The sequence below is a fragment of the Macrotis lagotis genome, unplaced genomic scaffold (assembly GCF_037893015.1).
Source record: "Macrotis lagotis isolate mMagLag1 unplaced genomic scaffold, bilby.v1.9.chrom.fasta BILBYCTG032, whole genome shotgun sequence".
Lineage (NCBI taxonomy): Eukaryota > Metazoa > Chordata > Mammalia > Peramelemorphia > Peramelidae > Macrotis > Macrotis lagotis.
The window spans coordinates 11,903-25,530 of NW_027421939.1; the positions used below are offsets into that span (position 1 = coordinate 11,903).

Below are 13,628 nucleotides of genomic sequence, written 5' to 3' on the forward strand. Positions count from 1 at the left end.
TTTGCCACTAAATGAGGCTATTACCTGAGACCACCTTCTTACCATCCTTCTTCTCAAAGGTCTTCCATTTCCTTCTGCCACCATCTCTTCCTTCAACCATCTCAAAAAACTGGTCTTTCTTCTAGGCAATGAAAATGCTTGTACGTGTCCAAGTAAGGCTCTTATTTCTTATATCCTCCACCAAATCGCTCCATCTATCCTTCCTGTTTTGACTTTCCTTCCTACTGGTTACTTCCTTCCTAGTTTAAAAACATGCCCATATTTTGTCTCCATTCTCAAAAAAATCTTTACTGGATCCACCTGTCTCCATTATCATCACACATCTCTCCTTTACCTTGGACCTAAATACCAGAGAGGACCCTTGACAACAGATATCTCCCGTCATTTCCTTTGACACTCTACAGTCCAAATTCTCCAAAGACACTAATGGTTTCTTCACTGCCAGATCTCACGGTCTTTTCTCAGTTCTCATCTTCCTTGACTTCCTTGACTGTGAAACTGCGGGGAGAAACAGTTCGGTCCAGGAGAGTGCGGCAGCCCGAGCCCGGCCAGGGAGGAGGGACGAACTGCGCATGCGTCGGTCTGGCCCGCCGGGCATGCGCTCAGGGCCTCTCACTGACCCTTGTGACCCCGTAAAGCGCGCCCCCGCCCCCACCACCACTCCTGTCTCCCGGCATGCTCCCGGGCTCCTGCGGCCCCGAGGGCTCTGCGCGCAGGCGCGGACTCTGGAGAGGGAGGCCCCGGGCCGTGGGGGAGGGCGTGGGGTGCGGGCCAGGGCTCCGGAAGCCCCGGGCCCAGCGCGGCCTCATGCCTCCATATTACCTTGTTTCAGACTATGAGGCTTCACACGGGATGTTCATGTTCAGCTTGTTGCGGGGCCGCGGGAACAGTTCCTGACTTGTGCGGAGAGAACCTGCCTTTGAACTGTGACTCGGCCACTTTGTAGCAGTGTGAGCACCAGCAGCTCACTTGGGCTTTTCTGCTTTGGCCAGGGATTTCGACATTCCCTTTGTCTGGACAGGTAAACCCTAGCTTCGGTGGGGGAGCATTGGAGGTGCAGCCACAGTGGCTGGTGATGCCATTGACAAGGAGTTTATTGGGTGCAAAGACATCGGGGCTAATGACTGTCTTCTAGTGAGTGCCCCGTACGGAGACCTGCAGCCCTGTCCGGAGGTTCAAGGTCAGTGTGCCTTTCTTGTCTGAGCAGTTGGCCTTTGCCTTCCCCATAGTTTCCCAGATAGCCAGGTGACACATGAGGTTATTATCCTTCATCAGTTTCTGTTTGTAGAAAAGAACACAGAGATTTGGCAGGAACTTCTCCAAATCAGAGTATTTCAACTTTAAACTGTATCCTCCTCCTCATCCATTTATCAATCTCTTTCACTGAATTTAAAAAATTAAAAATCCACGATGAATTCCCTGGGTTTGATACAAAGTCAATATCTTTGGAGCATATTGAAATGATGACTCAGTTGTATTTCAACAGATTTTCTGAGGCAAAGTGAGGAGACCATGTTCTCTCTTCTGAATGGTTTCATCCTTTCATACCCTTTTGCCTATCAAATCTTACTTTCTTTTTCCTGTACCCTGATGTGGTGGAGGGTGTGGTTATGAGTGGAGAAGGGCACTGTAGAAGGACTCTCTCCATTGAGCAGATGAAATCGGGTAGGGCCTAGTGAGGTTGATTGACTTGAATGTGGCCCCACACCACTTTGGCATTGAGAGAATATGGGGAAAGTCTTCAACTGCCCAAAAGGCTAGGATAAAACTGCATGGAAGTTTTGTTAAGAGGGAGAACCTTACTAATCGGACTATGGGATGGCCTACTTTTTGGGAGGAGTCTCTGCGGCCATCTTTCTGTGCATTCAAAAAGTCCTATTTTGATTCTTGAAAATTGTGCTCTTGGAATTCCATGTTGAACTGAAGGTGTTCACTTTGTAAAATTTCTCCTCTGGCATGTTATTCCTTATTGCCTCTTAGTCATATTTCAGTTCTTTGACCAATCCCAGTAAACCACACTTGGTCTTGTTGCCCACCTGCCGGGGAAGCCCTTTCTCTGGAGGCTGAAAAAGAATAGCATGGAGGCTAAATGAGAAGTCCCAAATCCATGCAAGAGGGTAAAAAAGGGGAGTCAAATGTCCCTGGAATTCCTGTGACTTTCCTAGCAGTCCAGCTTGCTAGCCCCTCTCCACCTATGTGACATTTTCTTTGTTTGTTTCAAGGGCAGTGAGGGATGAGGAGGAAGAAGAGTAATGGCCTGTTCCCCTAGACACATTTTCTTGCCTTTCTGGCAAAGGCCTTTTATTCCTTGGATAAAGGGGAATATTTCTTGTCTGCTGGTGAGAGTTTCTCTGCCCCAAAGGGTTGCTTCTGTTTCAGACTAGAAAGGTATATCTAGGCACTATGCCCCACTCATGCTTCCTTATTACTTAATTTCAAAGTATTGATCTTCATATGGTATGTTCATGTTCAATTTGTTGTAGTGCTGATGAAAGAATTTTTGACTTGTGAAGAGAGAACTTGCATATGAATTCAGACTCTGTCACTTTGTAGGAATGTGCCCACAAGCAAGTCACTTAAGCTTTTCTGCTTTGCCCAGGGATTTCAAAATTCCCTTCACCTATACAGTTAAAACCTAGAGTCAGGGGAGAGCATTGGAGGTGTAGCCACTGTGGTTGGTGATGCCACTGTCAAGGAGGATCATATTATTCAGTGAAATGACATCTGGGCTAGTGACTTTCTTGAAGTGATTGTCCCCTATTTAGATCTGCAGCACTGTCATGCAGTTCAAGGTCAGTGTGCCTCTCTTGTCTGAGTACATGGCCTTCGCATTCTCCATAGTTTCCCAGATAGCCAGGTGACGCATGAGATTATTATTCTTCATCATTTTCTGATTATAGAAAAGAATAGAGAGAATTGGCAGGAACTTCTCCAAATCAGAGTATTTCCAATTTAAAATGTATATTCTCCTCTTCCATATAACAGTCTCTTTCTCTGAATTTAAAAAAGTTAAAAACCCACGATGAATTTTGCGGGTTTGGTCCAAAATCAAAATCTTTGGAGCATATTGAAATGATAACTAAGTTGATTGACATGAATGTGGCCCCACACCACTTTGACATTGAGAGAATATGGGGAAAGTCTTCAACTGCCCCAAAAGGATAGGATAAAACTGCATGGAAGTTTTGTTAGAGGGAGGACCTTAATAATTGGAGTATGGGATGGCCTACTTTTTCATGGGATTCTCTGGGCCATCTTGCTGTATGTTCAAAAAAGTCCCAATTTGATTTGTGAAAACTGTGCTCATTTATTTACATGTTGAACTGAAGGCGTAGACTTTGTTGAATTTCTCCTCTGGTATCTTATTCCTTATTCCTTGGCAGTCACATTTCAGATCTTTGACCAAGCCAGTAAGCCTCAGGCAGTCTTGTTGTCCACCTGTCCCGGAAGCCCTCCTTCTTTCTCTAGAGGCTGAAAATGAAATAGCATGGAGGCTAAATGAGAATTCCTGAATTATGGCAAGAGGGGACAAAAGGGAGTCAATTGTAACCAGAATTGCAGTGACTTTCCTAGCAGGCCAGCTGGCTAGTCACTTCCTGATTCCATGACATTTTATTTGATTCCAGGGCAGTTATGGATGAGGAGAAAGAAGTTTAATGGCCTGTTCTTCCTGACTTGTGAACAGAGAAACTGTTTCTGGCAGTTCTGGAGAAGGGCTTTCATTCTTTGGATAAAGGGGAATGTCTCTTGTCGCCTAACGAAACTTTCTCTGAACCAAAGGGTTATTTCTGTTTCATATTTCTTAGGTATGTCTAGGGCACAATAACCCACTCATGCTTCCATATTGCCTTATTTCAATCTATTGATCTTCATATAGCATGTTCATGTACAATTTGTTGCAGTGTTGATGAAAGAATTTTTGACTTGTGAAGAGAGAACCTGCATATCAATTCACACTCTGCCACTTTGTAGGAATGTGCCCACAAGCAAGTCACTTAAGCTTTTCTGCTTTGCCCAGGGATTTCAAAATTCCTTTTGTCTCTACAGTTAAACCCTAGAGTCAGGGGACATCATGGTGGTTTAGCCACAGTGGATGGTGATGCCATTGACAAGGAGGATCAGTTTATTGGGTGCAATGACATCTGGGCTAATGACTGTCTTCTAGTGAGTGTCCCTTATGTAGACCTGTAGCACTGTCGGGAGGTTCAAGCTCAATGTGCCTTTCTTGTCTGAGCAGATGGCCTTCGCCTTCCCCATACTTTCCCAGATGGCCAGGTGACTCATGAGGTTATTATCCTTCATCAGTTTCTGTTCGTAGAAAAGTATAGTGAGAATTGGCAGGAACTTCTCCAAATCAGAGTATTTTCAATTTAAACCATACCCTGTCCTCTAACATATACCATCTCTCTGAAAAAAAAATCAGTATCATAAAATAACTAGAAATTGAGGGGCTTAAATTATAATCCTCTTTAGATGTGTCAGGTGACATACTAAGATCATTAAGATCATCTGCATCCTTCTGTACTTTGCCCTATAAAATACATGGAAGCACTGTAAAATAATATGAACATAACACTAATAACTTTGACTACCATTTATCTGGAAATTTAAGGTTTCCACAACACTTCAGACAGATTATTTAATCTTTATGTCCACCTGCCCAGGAAGCCCTCCTTCCTTCTCTGTAGGCTGAAAATGAAATAGCATGGAAGCTAAATGAGATGTCCTAAATCATGGCACGAGGGGACAAAAGGGAATCAAATGTTCCTGGAATTACTCTTACTTTCCTAGTAGCCCAGCTGACTAGTCACTTCCTGGGTGTATGACTTTTGTTTCAAGGGCAGTGGGGGAAGAGGAGAAAGAAGAGTAATGGCTTGCTCTCCTAGACATGTTTTCTTGCAGTTCTGGAGATGGGCTTTCATTCTTTGGATGAATGGGAAAATCTCTTGTCTGCTAATGAGACTTTCCCTGCCCCAAATGGTTGTTTCTATTTGAGACTTGTTAGGTATGTCTTCAACACAATACCCCACTCATGCTTCCATATTACCTAATTTCAAACTTATAGTCTTCATATGGTCTGTTTAGGTTGAACTTATTGTAGTGCTGCTGAAAGAATTCCTGACTTGTGAACAGAAAATATGTGTTTGAATTCTGGCTCTGCCACTTTCTAGAAATGTGACCTCAGGCAAATCACATAAGCTTTCATAGTTTCCCCAGGGATTTTGAAATTCTCTTCTCCTAAAACCTAGAGTCCCCAGAGAGAATATCAAGAATTTACTGGTGTAGCCACTGTGGATGGTGCTGCCATTGACAAGGAGGATCAGGATTTGGGATGCAATAACATCTGGGCTAGTGACTGTCTTCTAGTGAGTGCAGTTCTTCTCGTCCTGTTCAAGGTCAGCATGCCTTTCTTGCCCAAGCAGATAGACGATGCATTCCCCATTGTTTCACAGGCATCCTATTTAAACATGTGGTTGTTATCGTTCATCTTTTTCTACTAGAAGAAGAGAATTGTGAGAATTGGCTGAAACTTCTCCAATTTAAACCCTATCCCCTCTTCTCCCATTTACTTGTGTCATTCTCTGAAGGAAAAACTAAACCCGAGATGAATTTTCTGGTTTTGTTACAAATTCAAAATCTTTGGTGGATTTTAAAATGATGACCAAATGGGTTAGGCCTCTCTCCCTATTATGAATGCTCTATGTCCACAAGGGTTCTGAGTCAAAGTGAGGTTCCATGTTCTCATTCCTAAATGAACATGAAACTATCACATGCAGAGCCATGCTGCTATTAGCTTCCCTTCCCCTTCAGTGTTCTACAGGAAGGAAAGATGAAGATCCTTCTTCACCATGACAGTATAAAAAAGATGGTGACAACCAATTACTTGCTTGCCTCCTTACCCTGTCATCATCAGAGACATCCCTTTCTTTAACCCATTTCACTCTTAACCAGGGATCACTTATGTGTGGTCTCATACAAACATTGTATCAATGTTGAAGAGTTTAGAATAATTATGTCAAAATTCATGGGATTCCTCTACCTCAGGACTTGTTGCGTTAGATAGGATCTTTGGAGATATTTCATGTGATCCATAACCTTAGATGAGGAGGGAAAATGACACCTATATTTCAATATATGTATTTGCTTACCTGTGGAATCCTCTGCATTTTATTTTATGATTTAAAAAACTTTATTATAGCAAGAGATTCATAGCCTTCATCAGACTGGCAAAAGTGTCAATGATACTAGAAAGGGACAGGAACTCCTGGTTTGGTTTCTATCTTTCAAACCCTTTTTTCTGTCTGATCTCACTTTCTCTTTTCTGTACCCTGATGGGGTAGAGGGTATAGTTTTGGGTGGAGAAGGGAACAGTAAAATGACTACTATTCCATTCAGCAGCTGAAGTTGGGTAGGACCTGGTGAGGTTAAATGACCTGAATGTGTCCCCAAACCACTTTGGCATTGAGACAGTCAGGGGAAAGTCTGCAGCAGCCCAAAGGGCTAGGATAAAACCACATGGAAGTTTTGCTAGAGGGTGGGTGTTACAAAATGGACTAGGGGATGGTCTAGTTTATCAGGGGAATCTCTGAGGCCTCCTTGCTGTACATTCAAAAAGTCTCATTTTGATTCTTGAAAACTGTGCTCATTGATTTACATTTTAAACTGAAGGTGTAGACTTTGAAGAAGTTGTCCTTCGGTATCTCATTTCTTATTGCCTTGTAGTCATATTTGATTTCTTCAACCAAGCCCAGTGAAGCACACTTGGTCTTGTTGCCCACCTGCCATGGAGGCCTTCTTGCTTTCTCTGGAGGCTGAAAAAGAAATAGCATGGAGGCTAAATGAGAAGTCCTGAATCAAGACAAGAAGGGACAAAAGGGAGTCAAAAGTCCATGGTATTACTGTGACTTTCCTAGCAGTCCAGCTGGCTAGTCACTTTCCAACTATTTGACCTTTTATTTGTTCTCAGGGGCAGTGAGGGTTGAGGAGGAAGATTTGTGCTGGTGAGACTTTTATGAGCAAATATCGGCCCCCAAAGTTTGTTTCTGCTTGAGACTTGAGAGGTACCTATAGGGCCCAAGACTACATTCATACTTCCATACTTCCTAATCTCAAGCCATTAGTTTTCATATACTAAGCTCAGGGGGTGATTTACTGGAGTGCTGCTGGAAGAATTCTGGACTTGTGAACTGAGGACTTGTGTTTGAATTCTGACTCTGCCACTTACTAGAAATGTGACCTCAGGCAAGTCACTTGTACTATACTGTTAAAACCTAGAGTCACCAGAGAGTATATCTAGAACTTGGTGGTGTAGCCATGGTGATGCCATGAACAAGGAGGTTTTTGGTATTGGGTGCACTGACATCTGGGCTAGTGACTGCCTTATAGTGAGTATCCCCTATATAGACCTGCAAAACTGTCATGTGGTTCAAGGTCAGTGTGCCTCTCTTGTCTGAGCTGATGGCTGACTCATTCCCCTTAGTTTCACAGGCATTCACATGATGCACAAGGTTGTTAATCCTTCATCTTTTTCTGCCAGAAGAAAAGAATGATGAGAATTGGCTATAACTTCTCTAAAATAGAGCACTTCCAATTCAAATCCTATTCTGTTCTGCTCCTATTCAGTAATCATTTCATCTGAATAAAATAAAAATCTAAGATTAATTTTGTAGATTTGGAGGATATTGAAGTGTTGACCACATGGGAGAACTGAAAGTGTAGACTTGAAGAATTTGTCCTTGGGTATCTCATTTAGTATTGCCTCATAGTCATATTGCAGTTCTTCAACCAAGGCCAGTAAACCACACATGGTCTTGTTTCCCACCTGCCAAGGACACCTTCCTTCTTTCTTTCTCTGGAGGCTAAAAAAGAAATGGAATGGAGGCTAAATGAGAAGTCCTGAATCAAAACAAAAAGGGACAAAAGGGAGTCAAAAGTCCCTGCAATTCTCTTAGTTGTTCCAAGTTCTCTTGGGATGCAGCTTGTGTCCAAAGCAACGAAAAACAAAAAAAAATGGTGTTAAAAAAATCCCAACTCAATCCTGAAATTTTAGTCACTGATTCAGAGAACAAGTCTTAATTTCTAAAAATAGATTCTACATGGAAAATACTAGCAATCAAATTTAGCTGATTTGAATTTCAACTTAAAACACTTTCCATTGGATGTTAGTCAGTGGTTCTTATCTCTGTGCTAATATAATTAGATTGTTATAAAAGCAAAAGGTATAATTCTAAAAAAACTTTGAACTCCATCTTCCAGAATATCTTTTTACAATCAAAATATCTGTTGAATATAAAAAAACCTTCAATTTTATTTTAATTATGTCAATTTTCCTGAAAAACTTAAATGATTATATATATGGTTATTATTACTCATGATTTAAAAAACTATTATTTTCTTTTTTAAAAAACTGCAGAAAAGTTGCAAAGGGAGATATTAAAGAAGATATTCTGAATTTTAAAAAGAAAAAAATTTAAACTTTCATTTAGACAGAAATATTTTAAGAAACATAGTAGTGATAAAAAAAACAACCTGTACAACTCAATTGACTTGTTGTAGTTTTTCTACAATCTCTTGTCTTGCTTGTTCTTCAATCTCACATTTATAATGTTCTATTTGACTATGTTCCAGGTTAGTAGTTTGCAAATGATGCTTAAGACTAACTATTTCTTCTTCCAGCTTTTTTTTCTATCTCGTCACATTTCTTTTGCAACATTTTCATAGAAATTAACTGTCCTTGAAGACTTTGATTTGCTGATTCCAACTGTGAACATTTTGAAGTTGCTGCTTCTAAATGTTGTGTGCGGTCTTCAGTCAGTTTGCATAAAATATCAGGTTAGTAAATTACACAAGTAAAAGAAAAGGCTTTCAATTTAAATAATTTACAAGTATTAAGATTAAATTACTTTTAATTCAGCTACAATAAAATATATATCATTATCCTTACTATATAGCTAAACAATGCATTTCCTACAATGGTTATTTAGGTAAATTTACAAATCAAAATCAAAGTTAAGCCTGAAAGAAGAGATTATGAAATTTTATTACTAACTCCCGGTCTGCATCATCCACATATACCACTGGATTCTTTATTGTCTTTTGTGTTCTCTAATTTTTTAAAGTGTCTTTTCCACCCAGAAATATTAGCTTCCACCTCACAGTGAGCAAATATATCAATAAAATTGATAGTAGATATCAGCACATTTTTCTTAAGTCATATTAGACCTATAGCAAAAAGAAAAAAATCCTTAAGAGAAATTTGGAAAAAAATGAGATTACTTTTTATCATTCTAATAAGTACACTGATTCTATGGTGATAGTCTTTACTGAGGAAAACAAATGAATTTATACTAATTTGAATGGTGAGATGTTCAATTGCAAAGCCAGAGAAAATAGTCTGTCTCATCCACAAAACTCCGGTGATAGTCCCCAAGGAATATACAACATTTGCCAAAGGTTCTGTTGTGTAATGGCCCTCTTCCTACTCCCCAACTGCTTCCTACCTATTTTCTTTCAGCCCCAGGGGTTAGATGACTGACTGAAAAAAGAGGGTTGAGTTAAAAAGTGTGACAATCCCGAGTTCCAAAGAGCAAATAACTCAATAAATGTTATAAGTAGTAAATTCTTTTGAGTAAATATTGACAAGAAATGCAGACACAAACCTCAACTAGGAAACTTAATGACAATAAGATAGATGATTTTAAGCCACTTATCATTATAGGAAAAGAAAATAGTACTACTAGTGGCTAACACTTAAAGTGTTCTTTGTTTTTCTCCTTATTTACATATATTTTTTGAAACCTCTTTAACATTTTCCCTTGACTCATAATGGTATAAGATATGAAGAGTTGGGAAAATGCTTCAATATCATCAAATACTATAATCTTAAAAAATGTAGTAGCTTCAGATATGTATTAGTCAGTCTAGTACTTACTATTCTACTAGCAGGGGGGGAAAATCTTTCTTTCCCTAAAATAGAAAAGCAAGGTATAGGGACGTACTGCATTGGAATGGTGGAATGAAAAAATACTAGACACCTCATTGAAACCAACTCAAGTTATGTTTTTAGAGAGAATGTCCTTACCGTTTAACTCTTGCTGTATTATGAAATTTTGAAATATTAACAGTGATTACCTTGCACTCAAACTGTCACTATTTGTTTTACATCATTTTAAACTCTCATAAAGAGTACTGCTCTTCAAATTATTTCCTGCCAATTAAGTCATTCATTTGGGACGATTTTTTTTTTCATTTTTAGGATTACACAAGAAGTCAGAACTCCGAACTTCTAAGAGGCCTTGTGAATTATTGATGTTAAAAGACTTTCCAGCATTTAGCCTCTTGAATCAGCGCATTTTTGTTTAGAATCATTATAATTGTCAGAAAGTTTTTCTTTATATCAAATCTAAATTTGTGTCTTTGCAATTTTTGTTCATGAGCAAAACAAGTCTAATATTTCTCCCACTTGACAATGGTTTCATGTATTTGAAAATCACTTTTAATAAAATTTATTTAGAGATTTTCTGTGATACGGATTGTGTAATGTTAATAGAGAAGAAAATTTAATATAAAAGTCTGGACCCCAAAACATCAACTGCTCAAGGATAGGCTAAGCTAATAAATATAAGAAAAATGACAATTCTACCAAAACTAAATTACTCATTTAGTGCCCTACCAAACAAAATTCCCAATAATTACTTTAATGAGTTAGAAAAAGTTGTTAAGTAAATTCATACGGAGAAATTTAAAAGTCAAGAATTTCCAGGGATTCAATTGGAAAAAAATTGCAAAAGAAGGTGGCTTAACCTTACCAGATCTAAAATTATATTATAAAGCATTAGTCATCAAAACTGTCTGGTATTGGATAAGAAATAGAGTGGTGGATCAGTGGTACAATAGGTATGATAGGTACAATAGGTACCTAGGTACAAGAGCAGGCAATGATTATAATAATCTGCTGTTTGATGCACAAAGAGTCCAGCTTTTGGGATAAAAACACTTAGGAAAACTGGAAGTTAGTATGGAAGAAACTGAGATTAGACCAACACATCACACCCTATACCAAGATAAGGTCCAAATAGGTACAGAATGTAGACATTAAAAACAGTATTATAAGCAAACTAGAAGATCAAGGAGTAGTTTACTTGTCAGATCTATGGAAAAGGAAGCAGTTTATGACCAAGGGAAAGGTGGAGAACATCATTTAAAACAATCTAGATAATTTTTATTACATTAAAATAAAAAGCTTTTGCCCAGATGAAACCACTGTAATCAAGATAAAAAAATGTAGTAAATTGGGAAACAATTTTTACAACTAGTATTTCTGACAAAGGACTCATTTTTAAAATATACAGATAACTGAGTCAAATTTTCCAAAAAAAAAAAAAACATTCCCCAATTGACAAAGGGTCTAAGGATATGCAAAGACAATTTAAAGATGAGGAAATCAAAGTGATTCATAGTCATATGAAAAATTGCTCTAAATCATTACTTATTAGAGAAATGCAAAGTAAAGCATCTCTGAGATACCACCTCACACCTCTCAGACTGGTCAATATGAGTAGAAAGGACAATGATCAATGTTGGAAGGGATGTGGTAGAACTGTGAACTCATCCAACCTTTCTGGAGAGAAATTTGGAATTGTGCCCATAAAGCAATAAAAATGTACATACCCCTTGATCCAGCAATACCACTACTGTGTCTATACCAAGAAGAGATAATGAAAAACACTAAAAATATCATTTGTTCAAAAATAATCATAGCAGTCCTGTTTGTGGTGACAAAGAATTGGAAATTAATTAAATGTCCTTCAATTGGGGGGATGTCTTAACAAACTGTGGTAAATGTTGTCATGAAACACTATTGTTCTATTATAAACCAGGATGGATGTGGATTCAGTGAAGCCTGGAAGGATTTGCATGAATTGATGCTGAACAAGATGAGCAGAACCAGAAAAACATCTTATACCCTAACAGCAACATGGGGGTGGATGACCAACCTTGATGAACTTGAGCATTCCATCAGTGCAACAATCAGAGAAAATTTTGGGTTATCTATGATGGAGAATATCATCTATACCCAGAGAAAGAATCGTGGAGTTTGAACAAAGACCAAAGACTATTACCTTTACTTTGGGAGAAATAACCCTGTTATCTTACTATGTAATTCTGCTATCTCTTATACTTAATTTTTCTTCCTTAAGGATATGATTTCACTCTCATCACATACAATTTAGATCATGTATACCATGGAAACATTGTAAAGACTAACATACTGCCTTCTGGGGATGGGGAGGAAGATAAGGGGGGAAAAATTGTAAAACTCAAAATAAAATCTTAAAGAAAAAAAGAAATTTTGAAGGAGATATCACGTCCCCAAGCTTGTCTACTGAGTCTTTGAGAACTGAAAGAATGGTGTGAATTTGCCTTACAAATTGTTGCCTTCCAAACATGAGGACATTTTCTCTTCCCATGGGCACTGATGTTCAATGACCTGCCACATCTGCCACATCTATGTCAGAAGATTCTGATCGTTTGGTTTCCCCAGGCTGTATTAGAATAATATAGACTATAGAAACACATACCTCTGGGTGTTTGAAGAGATCTATATGGAACACAATATGGGTAGGAAAGTGAAAAACAGGTTGGAGGGGAAGAGGAGCAGAATTACCCTGTGCATTCAAATGACTAGTTGAAATCTAAGTTCCTCTTGGAGGTCCAGGTCTACACTGTCTTGTACTGACAAGAGTTCAAGGACCGGCCACTGCCTTTTTTTTTTTTTATTAACACACATACTTAATTAGCCTCAAAGATATTAACTTCTCTACCCAATGAGTAATATAAGGTTCATTATAATAATTTGCTATGTATATGAAAGCACGATCGGGGTAGGGCATCATATCAAGTTTATATATATGGAGGAAGGGTAGAAAGAGTTTCATCCTAAAGGAAGCTGGCTCTCATGGGAGAGGTAAGGTTGAACTAAGAGTATATAAGCTTATTCTTGCTTCTGTAAAGTGGTGGATGCTCTGAGGAACTCTCTACCCACTTTTTGGAAGAACAATGGTAAACATTTCCTCTCACTTTGGTTTTGTTTAGGGGGAGTTGACTGATCCTCTCTTCTCACAGCCTATAACCTTCTCAAAAGGAATATAAAGATAAGTCATTTTACATTGTCCAATGTTAAGGATTTTACCTTATTGTTTAAACAATTAAGTTGTCTATCCACTTCAGAATGTGTTTGGTTTACTACTCCCTGGTAAACATAATTTTTTATATTGTCTTAATTTCTTTTTTTTTTGTTTTCTACAGCTTTTTAAATCTGTAAGAAGGAACAGAATAATTAAGTCAAACTCCATAATTTAAATATTATGCAATTGAATAGCATTGTTTTTGACCCATTTCTTCAAATTATATTCAATCATTGAGAAGCAATAAAACCAAAAAGAGTATTTGAGATCAACAAACAAATCTAACAATATTCTGTGAAAATAAAAACCAAAGAAACAGTAGCCTCACTAATAATTTCATCTCTTATTTTAAAATATGTACAATTACTATCTGCTCTTCATTTATACCACTTCATTTTAGACTATTCCCCCAAATGATTATGGTCATTCTGCAATACCTAA

The 13,628-nt window shown here is 38.4% G+C and overlaps 1 long non-coding RNA gene across 3 annotated transcripts; it reads left to right on the plus strand.

Annotated features, from left to right (window-relative positions):
- Positions 1 to 687: 687 nt before the first annotated feature.
- On the plus strand, positions 688 to 10,464 carry LOC141504026 (uncharacterized). Of its 3 annotated transcripts, none has more exons than XR_012473189.1 (3): positions 688 to 1,180; positions 8,677 to 8,832; positions 10,256 to 10,464. It is a non-coding gene; the product is annotated as an uncharacterized LOC141504026 (long non-coding RNA). The 3 variants fall into 3 exon arrangements; XR_012473191.1 differs by having other exon boundaries at positions 8,722 to 8,832; XR_012473190.1 differs by having other exon boundaries at positions 688 to 1,021.
- Positions 10,465 to 13,628: the final 3,164 nt, after the last annotated feature.